Source organism: Anomaloglossus baeobatrachus, chromosome 4 (genome assembly GCF_048569485.1).
Source record: "Anomaloglossus baeobatrachus isolate aAnoBae1 chromosome 4, aAnoBae1.hap1, whole genome shotgun sequence".
Lineage (NCBI taxonomy): Eukaryota > Metazoa > Chordata > Amphibia > Anura > Aromobatidae > Anomaloglossus > Anomaloglossus baeobatrachus.
The window spans coordinates 49,645,133-49,659,267 of record NC_134356.1 but is presented as its reverse complement, the minus strand read 5'-3'; positions in this window follow the sequence as shown (position 1 = coordinate 49,659,267).

Genomic DNA, 14,135 nt, shown 5'->3' with positions numbered 1-14,135 from the left:
CAGCCTCCGAGCACACCCCTTGCTGGGAATTGAAAGTTAACCCCTATTGGCTACCCAAGGGTCCCCTCTAGTGATGTGGGAGACCTGGTCACTATGTGTTTGTGTGTGCACCTCATCCTGGCCTTTGGAGATTACCTGGAGGCATTGTCCCCGCATGGGTGCAATACTCTGTGGTGCCTGACCAGGTCAGGGGCGCCACATTCCCCCTTAGTTATCATCAGCACGTCCTCGGGCTGCAAAGACAAGAGAAAAGAAAAAGGTAAATACAAACTTTTCCCACACAGGGGCAATTATTTACATTTAAACATACCAGGTACCATTCCACCACCAACCACCCACATGTCCGAACCCCACCCAAAAACCTCCAGGAGGTAGGTCGCCGGTCCTTTTGGTGACCAGGGCTGGGCCATCACATTCCCCAGACCTTTCCTCCAATCTTCCTCTCCTGAGGAGAGTGGTGTAAGGTAGGCCCCATAAACAGGCGTACCCGCTTCCGAGTGTTGGAGGGCAGGCCCCATAAACAGGCGTGCCCCCTTGTTGGTGCAGAGCCATGCCCCTCAACAGGCAGACTCTGTGGTTGATACCAAGGAGGTAACTTTTTACAATGCAAAAGTTTGTGGTTAAAGCCAGTTCATAACCGGTGGTCCATTTTATTTTTAAAGTGCACGTGAACTAGTGCAAAGAAAACATTTTAAAGAGGTCTCACAATAGTCCTTGTGGGCACATTTCACTTAAACGTTACTTAACTGTAAACAGGTTAAACATTACATTTCATACCGTCACTTTGAACTAAACTGTACTTTCTCTATAGCGTAATGGGAGCTGACCAAAGTTGCTGCGGGTTGATCTACGCAGTACTATGCTGTCATCTGTCTGAGGTTGTATCCTCCCACCCGATGTATGTGTCTCAATGTGAATAATAGGTGTACTAGGTATTGATACCAGTGCATGGTCTTCTGCTTCAGCTACATTTGGCTCTTCCAGGTTCTGAACAGGTTCTTCTGGGTCTCTTACTTCTCTAGATTGAGGGAATGTAATAACCGGAATAACTACTGCTCCATTGTATTGAGGCCAACTTGCTGGAAAATCTCCAAGTACAGTATGGATCATCTTTTCTTTTGGTTCTTGAACTGGCAAAGGGTTGGGACTTTCTTCAGGGATTCTTAGTTGTTCAGGACATTTCTTTAGGCGATCTCTAGAAACGACAGCTGTTGTTTTTCCTCCATCCTTGCTGATACGGCATGTCTTTTCATTGCTAAGCGTCGATGGTAACACAGTATAGGGTTCTTCTTCCCAGTGATTGTCAAGTTTATGATGTCTTCTCTTTCTCTTGAGAACTATATCTCCTGGCATCAAAGGAACAGCAGGTGCTTTTCGATTGTAGGCCTTTTCTTGTTTCTCACGCTGCTGAGTCAGGCTTCGCTCCACACACTCTTGTACTTTCTTGTATTGGGCTTGGCAGTTGGAATCCCAATCAGCACCTTGTAGATGGTCTTCAGGGGTCTCAACTCCCATTTCCAGATCTACTGGCAATCTCCCTGGTCTGGCCCTCATCAGGTATGCCGGTGTGCAGTTCGTGGAACTCACAGGGATGTTGTTATACATGTCCACTAGATCGGGCAGTTTTTCCGGCCACCGACTTCGTTCTTCTAGTGGGAGAGTCTTCAGAAGGTCGAGAATGATGTGGTTCATCTTCTCACACATGCCATTGGTCTGAGGATGGTAAGGCGTGGTACGGATCTTCTTGCAGCCGTAAAGGTTACAAAACTCCTTAAACACTTCAGCTTCAAAGGCTGGTCCTTGGTCAGTGAGCACTTGGTCTGGATAGCCATGTGGTCGACAGAAATGTGTCTGGAAAGCTTTGGCTGCAGTCTGACCGGTCAAGTCCTTGACTGGTACTACCACCAGGAATCTGGAGTAGTGGTCAACCATAGTGAGAGCGTAGTTGTAGCCTTGTCTGCTGGGTGCCAACTTTACATGGTCCAGGGCCACGATCTCCAGGGGCCGTTTAGTTTGGATTGGCTGGAGTGGTGCTCTCTGGCTGTGCTGGTCTTTTCTTCTAAGATTGCAGGGCCCGCAGTTTCGACACCACTTCTCTAGGGCAGATCTCATGCCCACCCAGTAGAATCTTACTTTAAGTAGGGCCTCCAGTTTCTTCCAACCAAAGTGCCCTGCACCATTGTGATAGGCTTCTAGCACCATCCTCGTATCCTTCTGTGGTACAATCACTTGCCACACCTTCTCATGCGTCCTCGGGTCAATGATGCTCCTGTAAAGTTTGTCTTGATAGATGAATAATCGACCCCTCTCCTTCCATAGGTACTGTCCCACAGGTGGGGCTCCTTTGTCAAGGCTGGCGCCAGGCTGGTTGATCAGTTTCTTTACCAAGCCTACCGCTGGATCATTTTCCTGGGTCTCCTTCCAGTTGTAGTGAGGTAGTGGGTTCAGGGTCACCTCTTGGCGGTTGGCACGCAACTGCCGACACTGTTTTGCTCCATGGCGATGGAACGCTGGCAGCTCAATCTCTTCAAGATCATCTACATCTTCACCCTCGTCTGCTAGGTGAGGCATCCTGGACAGAGCATCTGCGTTGCCGTTCTTGCGGCCAGCTCGATACTTGACAGTAAAGTCATAATTCGCCAGTCGGGTTACCCAACGCTGCTCCATGGCACCCAATTTAGCAGTATCCAAGTGGGTCAGGGGGTTGTTGTCCGTGAAGACAGTGAATTTGGTGGCTGCCAGGTAGTGCTTGAACCGCTCTGTGATAGCCCATACCATGGCCAGGAACTCTAGCTTAAATGAGCTATAATTCTCTGGGTTTCTTTCAGTAGGCCTGAGCTTCCTGCTGGCGTAAGCAATCACACGCTCTTTGCCTCCCTGCACCTGTGAAAGCACTGCTCCCAGTCCCACATTGCTGGCATCTGTATACAGTACGAATGGCAGACTGTAGTCAGGGTAGGCTAGGATCTCTTCACCCGTCAAGGCCCCTTTCATTTGTCTGAAGGAGTGTTCTTCTGCTTCTCCCCAGTGAAATGGCGGGCCGGAGATCTTTCCTTTCTTCTTTGGGTGGCCTACCAGGAGCTCTTGCAAAGGCGCTGCCATTTTCGTGTAGCCCTTGATGAACCTTCTGTAGTAGCCTACCAAGCCAAGGAACTGACGTACCTCCCGGACGGTAGTAGGTGTGGGCCATTCCTGGATGACTGTGACCTTCTCTGGGTCCGGTGCTACTCCTTCTGCACTGACCACGTGACCTAGGTACTGGACCTTTGGCTTCAGTAAATGGCACTTGGATGGTTTCAGCTTCATTCCATATCGGGATAGCGCTTCAAAGACTTCAGCCAGGTGTTTCAGGTGGTCCTCGTAGGTCTTGGAGTACACGATGACATCATCCAGGTAGAGCAGGACGGTTTCAAAGTTGAGGTGCCCTAGGCAGCATTCCATAAGCCTCTGGAAGGTCCCGGGGGCATTGCAGAGTCCAAATGGCATGCTGTTGAACTCACAGAGGCCCATTGGGGTGGTGAAGGCCGTCTTCTCCCGATCTTCCTCTGCTACAGATACTTGCCAGTAGCCACTAGTAAGATCTAGGGTAGAAAAGTAGTTGGAGGTTTTTAAGGCAGCGAGGGATTCCTCTATCCTTGGCAAAGGGTAGGCATCCTTGTGTGTTATCTGATTTATCCGTCTGTAATCCACACACATCCTCATCGTGCCATCCTTCTTTCTCACCAGGACCAGGGGAGCCGCCCAGGGGCTGCAACTGTCCCTTATGACTCCTGCCTCCTTCATGTCCTTCAGCATGTCCTTTGTGCGCTGGTAATGGGCTGGTGGAATAGGCCTATGTCTTTCCTTAATGGGAGGATGACTGCCTGTGGGTATGTGATGTTGCACCCCTTTGATCCTACCAAAGTCTAGTGGGTTCTTACTAAAGACCTGCTCGTATTCCTGCACGACCCTGTAAACCCCATGTTTCTGGTAGACGGGTGTAGAGTCAGTCCCCACGTGGAGTTTCTGGCACCAGTCCTCTAACTGCTTTTGGGAGGTCTCGTCCTCTTTTGAGTCAGCTTGTGTCAGGGGACCTACAGGTGTTATGGCGTCATTTGAGCATGTAAACAGTTTGGCTATGGTAGCGTACCTTGGTAGTCTGGCTTCCTCCTCCCCACAGTTCAACACTCGTACAGGCACTCGTCCCTTGTGTACATCAACTACCCCCCTGGCTGTCAGAATCGTGGGCCAGTGGTCTGAATGAGTGGGCTCTAGTACAGCCTGGTAATCCTGTCCTCTGAGACCTACCGCTGCTCTACACCACATCATCATTTCACTCCGTGGGGGTATCACAATGGGGTTAGCATCCATCACCCGTACACTACCAATCTCACCGCCAGTCTGTTTTACCTGTTGCTTCCTCAGAATGATTCGGATCTCCTTTTGCAAGGCTCTTTGCGACCCGCCCTCAGCACCTTCAACAATCTGGTGAAGCAACAACAACACTTCCCCTAGGCAATTTTCTATGACATTAGTGCCTAAAATCATTTGCGGGTTCCTTTCTCTAATATCAGTGTCCACAACAATCAGTCCTTGTCCCTTCATTTCCTGCCTTCCCACCTTTATGGTTACCTCTTTGACCCCAATCTGGCCTATAGGTTGTCCGTTGGCAGCATAGATGGTGAGGGAGGGGTCCGGGGGTCGGAGTTCGTCGTCCGACCAAAACCTACGATAAAGGACATACGGGATCGTGGTTACCTGAGAGCCGGTGTCCAATAATGCCGGGGTAGGGATCTCATCCAGGACGATGGACAGGACAGGACGTCCACCCACGTACTGATCACGGCAGCGACCTGGGCCTGATCTTCTTAATCCTGAGGACTGGCCCTCGGCCCCAGGTTTGGCTCGTTTAAAGGGCAAGCCCTTGCATAGTGACCTGCCTCCTGGCAACGACGACAGATGGGTTGTCAAGATGAGTCATAGCGATCACTGCTCCTGCCTCGGGTTGTAGGACCTCTTCTCCTCCGCATCCACGGGACGTCCTCTGGGCTGTCAGCTAGCAGGATCCGATGAGGGACTTTGGTTTCTGAGGGCAACTGCATTGCTTTCAGGATTTGTGCGACGTCCTTAGTGAGCTGTTGCACCTGGGAGGATAGTGTATTTATGGTCTCTGCTGGCGCGTTGAGTCCTTTTGCAGTTATCAGGGCCTGCGAGGAGGATTCCGCTCCTGCAGCCGTGGAACTGGCAGGCCATGCTGGTGCGACGGGGTCCGTGTCCACAGGAGGTTGGAGTGCTTTCACTGCCCTGTCTTTCAGAATGGCAAAGTCCACGTCAGGGTGTTCCAGGGACCACAGCTTCATCTGCTTCCCATCCTCAGGAGAGCGCAGGCCCCGCAAGAATTGTTCCTTCATCATCCGGTTTCCTTCCTGATCACTGACAGGGTCCACCAGCTTGAGAGCCCGTAGTGCAGCCTGCAGCCTGAGGGCATAGTCTCTTATACTATCTTGGGGCTTCTGAGAGCAGTTATAGAAGTCCGTCCTCAGCTCTCCCTCTGTGCGGTGTTCAAAAGCAGCTGCTAGTTTGGCAAAGATGGTCTCAACAGAGCCCCGGTCATCATTGGTCCAGGACTCAGCCTCCAATTCTGCTGCTTCAGTCAATTGTCCCAGCACCACAGCGGCCCTCTGCTTACCAGTCATCGCGTGCATGTCTAGCAGGGTGTTGATCTTCTTCTTAAACCCGGTCAGCGTGTCTATTTTACCGGCGTATTGGGGCAGCCATTGCGCTCCTGGGACATACAGTAAGGAAACTGGCATTATGGGGGAGATTTCGGCCGGCGCAGCTGCGACCGCGGCACCGGCACCAGGCGCTGCTGCGTCCAGCGCGACGGGGGCTGGCATCGCTTGGGCTGCGTCGCCCTGACCAGGGGCATTACCTCCTGCAGCGTCCATTTTTCTTCAAAAATCTGCGCGCTCCCTTTCCACTTCCTGGGTCAGAACGCTCTCCGAATTGTGGGGATTCTGGGGCGGCCACACCTCTTCGTGGGCGGTGCTCTTCTCCCTCGCGCGGGCTGCAGCGCGCGCTTTTGAAGATGGCAATATGGCGGCGGTTCAATTTTTGCGGTCGGACCTCTGAGGCACACGGTCACCTGTCTGAACAGGTCTAGTCCTTATCCTGTTCGTGACGCCAGAAATGTGAAGCCCTACAGGTGCGGTGCAGCAGGGTATTACCCTTAGGGACTCCACGGGATGGAACGGTCTGGTCACAGGTAGGGAACCTTCGGTTTGGGATTTGTCGTGACGCCACTCTCAGAATTGCGGTCAGTGAGGACCACCACTGCAGGTTAAGGGATGCCTGGGCTGATGGTGGGTGCAGTCAGTTGTAATAGCCTCCTGAGAGTGAGGCAAAGCCCAGGCCCCTGTGTATGTGTGTGGGACCACAGGTCGCAGAATGACTCAAACACAGTCCAAGAAGTCTTTTAACGTGTTTACTCACTGTTTAGAGGTCACGGTGAGATGCCCGGGCGACACTGTGATAACCAGGTGGAACCAGGAATTCCAGGAGGCCGTTCTGAGGGTAGCTGTCCACTCGCCCTCCTTGCACTCTTTCTGTTTGGGAGGATCCCTTGCTTGAAGCGTGGTAGGACTCCTCCAGGGAAGCTGTTACCACCCTGCTCCCCTCTCTCTGGCCCGTCTGCCGGCAGCGTGGCCTTGGTGGGATGGCTTCTGGCCCTGTCCCCTTATGGGCCTGGTGATTGCTGCTTGGCTCGAGCTCTGTGTAGTCGTGGTGAGGGCATGAAGTACCCCCCCCACCTGTAGGTTAAGCAGCTCTGGATGATTTGCTGCCTGTACTGGGGATCTGTTTCCCCTTGCGTGCTCGGGTACCAGGATCTCCGTACTCAGCCACCCCTCTCTCTGGATGTCTTTCAGGCCGACCCACGGTGCCCTTTCTCCCCCGCTTTCAGCTACTGCACTCCTCAGGACCTGTCTGACACGAGAGCCCCTCTGCTCCCTTACACACACTTCAACCTCCAGCTCCAGACCACCCTCACTTCCTCTCTGCCCTGCGTCCTAGCAACCAGCCTCCGAGCACACCCCTTGCTGGGAATTGAAAGTTAACCCCTACTGGCTACCCAAGGGTCCCCTCTAGTGATGTGGGAGACCTGGTCACTATGTGTTTGTGTGTGCACCTCATCCTGGCCTTTGGAGATTACCTGGAGGCATTGTCCCCGCATGGGTGCAATACTCTGTGGTGCCTGACCAGGTCAGGGGCGCCACAGCAACACTCCATACCTACTGATCCGGTCTCTGTGTCACGACACCGCTCCCTACCCACTGATCTGGTCTCAGCGTCACGACGCCGCTCCGTGCCCACTGATCCGGTCCACGTGCTCACCGATCGTGGCCGCTGCTCCCGCTCTTGCTCCCCTGCATCCCTCCAGCCTCCTGTATTTGCCTCTGGCTCCCAGGCTTCATGCATGTGTATTAGGGCGGGGCCGCGCTCACTCACCTGGTCTTATAGGGCCAGCATCCCTGGAACAGGATGTGGCTGATTGCAAGTGCAGGGTATAAAAGACTTCCTGTTACCTATGGGCGGTGCCTGATCAATGTGTTTCCATAGCTAGATGTTCAGGTCGCTCTGTACCTTATCGCCTGTTTTACACTGTCTCTTCCGCAGAGTCTGTCTGTCTGTCTGTTGCCTCAACCTGGTCCTGACTGCTGATTCCCCAGGAAGTCTCCCGGTGACTGTCTGCTGAGGATCCCGCCACCTTCCATCAGCCTGTACCCGTCACCGATCCCTGACTTCACCTGGTAACATCAGCCTGCACGTCTCGCTGGACCCGGACCCCGTCTGTTGTTCCTACCTGGCACCTGAACCCGGTTCCAGTCATCCGTCCTGCCTACAGTGCTTGTTGGACTCGGAGACATTCCTGTGCAGATCCCTAAAGGACTCTTATCCCGTACCCCTAGTGTTCCGGCTACCGTGCATCTAGGCCCTCTGGTGGGGTGATCGGACAGTCCCTGTATAGGGGTTAGCTCCAGGTTGCCTCACTGGGGGAGTCCGGTGCACGGTCCATTGAATCCACCACCAGGACGTTACAGTATCTAAGGGGGGTGACAGGAGCCCCATTAACCTCCCCAACGACCTGGCCTCGGTGTTGTGAGAGATACTGTATATAGGTTACCGGTTAATTAACAGTATGTAATGTCCTGGGGTATCCCCATAGTTCGGTTGGGGGAAGTGGATGACCTCAGCCCAGACCGTAGAAAAAGGAGGAGCAAGGAAAAAGTCAGTAGTAGTGAAGATGAAGAAGACAAGGTAGAGAAAAGGGCTGTGCAGACTTATTGGAGAGACACCGGTTCCTGAGGAATAGAAGGCCTCCCCCGTGGCTTGTGTACTGGTGTGAAAAAGCACGGACGCAGAAAGCGTGGGCTAAGTCCTAAGGACCGCCACTATGTAGTGTAGTACTGAAGGTAACAAGAACACGGTATCTGAGATCAGGCCCCACGCTAAATTCTGTATTCTACCCATTCCTGTTTCATGGAGAGAGCCAGTCAGGGGTGCGACTACTCATGCTGCCCTCGGCAGAACCCCTTGTGGCTCCTTCACGCATGTCTCAACTATACCATTCTTGTAGGTTTAGAAATGCCCAACATATTTCTAGAATATGACCTGCTATGAGAGAAGTACAAAGAGAGCAATCACTGGAGAAAGACATAATGATCTGAAGAATAGAAGGAACAAGGAGAAGAGGAAGACCAGCAACACGATGGCTTGATACTATCAAGATAACGGCGAAGAAGACCCTGGTGGACCTATCTAGGCTGCACAAAATCAATCTTCCTACAGAGCAATCATTTTTCAAGTCGCCATGGCTCAAGATAAAGCTGGAATCCATTAATATAAAAAAATGAGGGACGTATTAAAGAGGTGGTCACTACTCTGCAATAGTGACCACATTTCTCTAAGGCCTCCGACACACATCCGTGCCGCGGCGGCACGGATACACGTACCGGAAATGCTACCCTATGGTAGCAGGCACACACACGTAAAACCGCATGGAACGTGTGTCCGTGTGCGTTTGTACGTGTGTGCGTTTTTCTACACGCTGACATGTCCACGTTTTCTCCGGCAGCACGGGTGTCACACGTCCCACACCCGTACCACATGGATGTAGTGTGGATGTGGTCCCGTGTGACACGCGCCGGAGAAAACACACGTGTCAGTGAAAAAAAAAAAAAATTACTCACCTTCTCTAGCCCTCCTGTCTCTGTCGCTACTGCCACTTGCTGCCGACCGCCGCTCATTATGCTCATTTAATATTCACTTCACTGCGGCCGGCAGCAGCGGGGAGACGGCAGGGCTGGAGACCGAAGATCAGCACCACGGACAGCAGCGCGGACCATGTGAGTATGCAAATTACCGGTTCTACGTGTGCTATCCGCGATAGAACACATGTGGACCACACGCAACACGCAGGGTAAATACGTGTCTCGCGGCACGTTCGTGTTTTTAACGGAAGTGTGTTTCAGGCCTAAAACTGTTAGGGAAAGCTTTTTGTCAATACTTTGTGTTGCTAATTCAGCCTCTGAACGGCGCTATCGCGTTCTACTCTTCTCCATCGCATGACCCCCCCGGGCTCCATTACATCTGGGATCTGGTGATGTCACGTTAACGTTCACGTTCTAGTTGACCTGACATCACTGAGGCCTGCCCCAGTCTTCCCGAGTGACTGGGCTGTGGGCAGCATTTCACCCTTTTGTCACAGCTCAGCATCTCCTTGCTTGCAGCACCACTCCAGCGCTGAAAAAAAACAAACCCAAAAAACAGTGAAGTATTGCTTTAAAAACATATACCAGCATGTTATGTATTTCATTTGATGCTTCTGTATGGAATAGAGCTGTATATTAGTTGAAAAAATGGGGGCAGCATGTTGACATACAGTACACCAACTTAACAGATGCCAAAAATCAGGGGCATAAGGCCTCATGGATAGGTTTGTTCTGTGTGCTAGTGTGAAGCCCACTGGTCCTCCCAGGGACATCTATGCACCTTCGGGGACGCCACAGGGTCTTCTTTAATATATGGCAAGGCAACAGGTATGTAGTTTTTGTTTGTATGTATCGTGACGCCACTGCAGGTTTAATGAGCGTCTGGGGCTGATGGAGTCTGCAGTCGGGTGGTGTGGCCTCCCGTGAGTGAGGCTGACCCCAGGGGCTCAGGTGTGTAGAACAACAGGTCCCAGAATAACTCAGTCTCAGTCCAAATGTCTTTCAACTGCTCTTTACTCACTTTTAGATGTTTTGTGAGGTACTCGGGCAATGCTGAGATTCAACCAGGTGAAACCAGGTATCCTTTAGGCTGGTTTAAGGGTAACCATTAACTCGCCTTCCTTGCACTTCTTGTTTCGGATAACCCCTGACTTGAACTACCGTGGGATTCATCCAAGCAAGTCGCTACTGCCTTTTCTCCCCTTTTTGGCCCGTTTGCCGGCAGCGCGGACCAAGTGAGATGGCTCCAGGCTCGATCCCCCTTATGGGCCCCCTCGTTGCTGGTGAGGCTCGGACTCTAGATGTTTGGTGAGGGACTTGAAGTTCCCCTCACCGTCAGGTTTAGCAGGTAGTTAAACTTGAACCTGCTCTGGGAACCTGTATCCCGTACGTGCCTAGTCACCAGGAGTCCCCGTACTCGACCGAATGACTCCCTCAGCGTCTTTCTGACTGACTGGTAACCGTTCTCACCCACTAACGGCTACTACACGTGCAGGGTCTGACTAGCGTGTGCGCGCGCCTGCGTCTCCTAACAACCGCTGCGCTCCACTAACAGACTGGCTCACTCCCCTTCTTTCCTGACAGCCTCTGCAACTTTAGCTCCCAGCCCCTCCAGTACACCCCTTGATGAGATGTGGAGGCAAGCCCCCTCTTGGGTCTGCCCAAGGGTCCCCTCTCAAGGTGTGGGAGACCTGGTTGCTATGTGTCTGTGCGTACACACCCTATTCCAGCCTTTAGGATTACCTGGAAGTACTGTCCCAGCATGGGTGCAGTACTCAGTGGTGCCTGACCAGGTCAGGGGCGCCACACTAGGAACCTTCTTGTGTACTTAATAAGTATTTCTTGGTTTATGCTCTCAAAGCAGTATGAAAAAGAAGTTTTGGGTTTACATTTTCAGAAAACCCCTCTCCCCCAGCTGAAGTTTGAGTTATAATAAATATAAAACAACACAAAACTGTGCTTTCCTCTCCCTTCCCAGGTCCAGCTCTTTGTCTCAGCTCCTGGTGTTTGTTGTTGGCTGCAGTGTTGACGTCATCATGTCGACAACAGCACAGCCAGTCAGTGAGCTCAGCATTAGTTGATAGTACAAGCTGCTGAGCTCACTGATTAGCTGCAGAACTGTCAATTTAACTGTCAATGTGTCAGTGCTGCACACAATACAAGACACTGGGAGCAGAACAGACACTCAATTTTGCATTGAAATAAAGCTAATTTCCTCCTAAGAACAGTGCTTTCAGTGAGTAGGTGGATCATTAATGCTATTAATCTGCAGATTAACCCTATATCTGCAGGTTAATAGTGTTATCTAATGTGACAAATTCCCTTTAAATTCAATGGATGCTGTTCAAATTTATGACCCACCACTGGGAGGAGCTCAGTGTAAATATTTATGATCCACCACTAGGGGGACCTCACTGTAAATAATGTATGATCCACCACTAGGGGGAGCTTACTGTAAATATTTATGATCCACCACTAGGGGGAGCTCACTGTAAAAGCTTTATGATCCATCACTAGGGGGAGCTCACTGTAAACATTTATGATCCACCACTAGGGGAAGCTCACTGTAAACATTTATGATCCACCACTAGGGGGAGCTGCCTGTAAACATTTATGATCCACCACTAGGGGAAGCTCACTGTAAACATTTATGATCTACCACTAGGGGGAGCTGCCTGTAAACATTTATGATCCACCACTAGGGGGAGCTGCTTGTAAACATTTATGATCCACCACTAGGGGAAGCTCACTGTAAACATTTATGATCCACCACTAGGGGGAACTTACTGTAAATACTTTCTGATTCACCACTGGCGAGAGCTCACGGTAAATATTTTATGATTCACCACTAGGGGGAGCTCACTGTAAAAACTTTATAATCCACCACTAGGGTGAGCTTTTTCTATATAAATGTACTGTATGGAAAGAAGAAAAAGGACAAACAATCAAACAGCCCAAATACTGCAAAAGATTAAAGTTTATTGACAAGATTAGATGATAAATAACAAGGATCAGATGAAAGTGCAAAGACAAGCAGAATTAACAATAAAACCAGGAATCTGGACCCATCTACCAATAAAGTAATAATATATAGTTGTACAAATACAATCCAGTTGCATTATATAAAGCCACCACAAGACGTCCCCAAACTCCCACAAATGGAACTTGTGCTCCAGTAAAGCTATCAATACATATAATGATGACCAAAAACTGGCTATATACCCATTTAAATAGCATATAGAGCACAGATCCAAAGATAAACGTACAATAGAGGGAGGGTTGTAGATATGTCAATGTGGCAGACCAGGTCCAGAAGGCTCACTCCAACGTACGTTTCAGTAACGTGAATTACCTTTTTCAGGGAACATGGAGGAGGATCTCACTGTAAATGTTTTATGATCCACTACTAGGGGGGAGTTCACTGTAAATAATTTATGATCCAGCACTAGGGGGAGCTCACTATAAATATTTATGATCCACCACTAGGGGGACCTCACTATAGATATTTATGATCCACCACTAGGGGGAGCTCACTGTAAATATCTATAATACACCACTAGGGGGAGTTCACTGTAAATATTTTATGATTCACCACTAGTGGGAGCTAGCTCACTGTAAATAATTTATAATCCACCGCTAGGGGGAGCTCACTGTAAATAATAATTTATGATCCACCACTATGAGGTCCTCCCTGTAAATATTTATAATCCACCGCTAGGGGGAGCTCACTGTAAATATTTTATGATCCACTACTCGTAGGAGCTCACTGTAAATACTTTATAATCGACCATTAAGAGGAGCTCACTGTAAAAACTTTATGATCTACCACTAGGGCAAGCTTTTTCTATAGAAACTTACTGTATGGAAAGAAGAAAAAGGACAATCGATCAAACAGCCTAAATACTGCAAAAGATTAAAGTTTATTGACAATATTAGATGACAAATAACAAGGATCAGATGAAAGTGCAAAGACAAGCAAAATTAACACTAAAACCAGGAATCTGGACCCATCTACAAATCAGCCAATAATATATAGTTGAACAAAGACAATCCAGTTGCATTACATAAAGCCACCACTAAAGGTCGCCAAACTCCCACAAATTAAACTTGTGCTCCATTATAGCTATCAATACATATAAGGAGGACCAAAAACTGGCTATATACCCATTTAAATAGCATATAGAGCATAGATCCAAAGATAAACTTACAATATAGGGAGGGTTGTATATATGGCCAAGTGTTGTGAACACATGTGGCCTGGGTTCCGGTTTGGGGCTCCCTCTTGTGGCCAGTGCTGGCAGTAGAGTTGGTCTGCTTAACAGAAGCCAGATAGCTGATGATGATTGGAAATCAAGCTGCTCAGACTGGGCCTATATAACTGAGTAGTGTTCTCTTGGTCTGGGCCGGTGATTAATGTTGTCTCATATGGAGCTGTGGACATTCTGGAGCCTGCCCTATCTTCTGTTTCCACCTGAACTCCTTGCAGATAAATTTTGTCGTTTTACCTCTTGCTGGTTTGTTTCCATTTTCTTGTTGTTTTGAATTTTGTGGTACTAAGGCTTGTCTCCTGGTTTTGCTTGTGTGGAGTTCTGGGTGGAGTTGGATTATTCCCTGCTGGGAATGTCTGTGTACCCAGCTTCATATTATGCAATGTATTTTTGTTTTCTCATCTTGGTATTAATCTCAGTCCTTCCTCTATATTAGTGTTTTGCTTGGATTCCAGTAATAGCAGAGTACTGATATAGTGGGGGACAGATCGTGTGGTCTCAGTTTTTCCATATCAGGTGTGTTGGTTTTTCTTAGGGTATTGCGCGGCTGCAGACAGTGCTCTTTTCTGTCCTTTCCTATATAGATAGTTTGGGCCTCATCTTTGCTGAATCTGTTCTC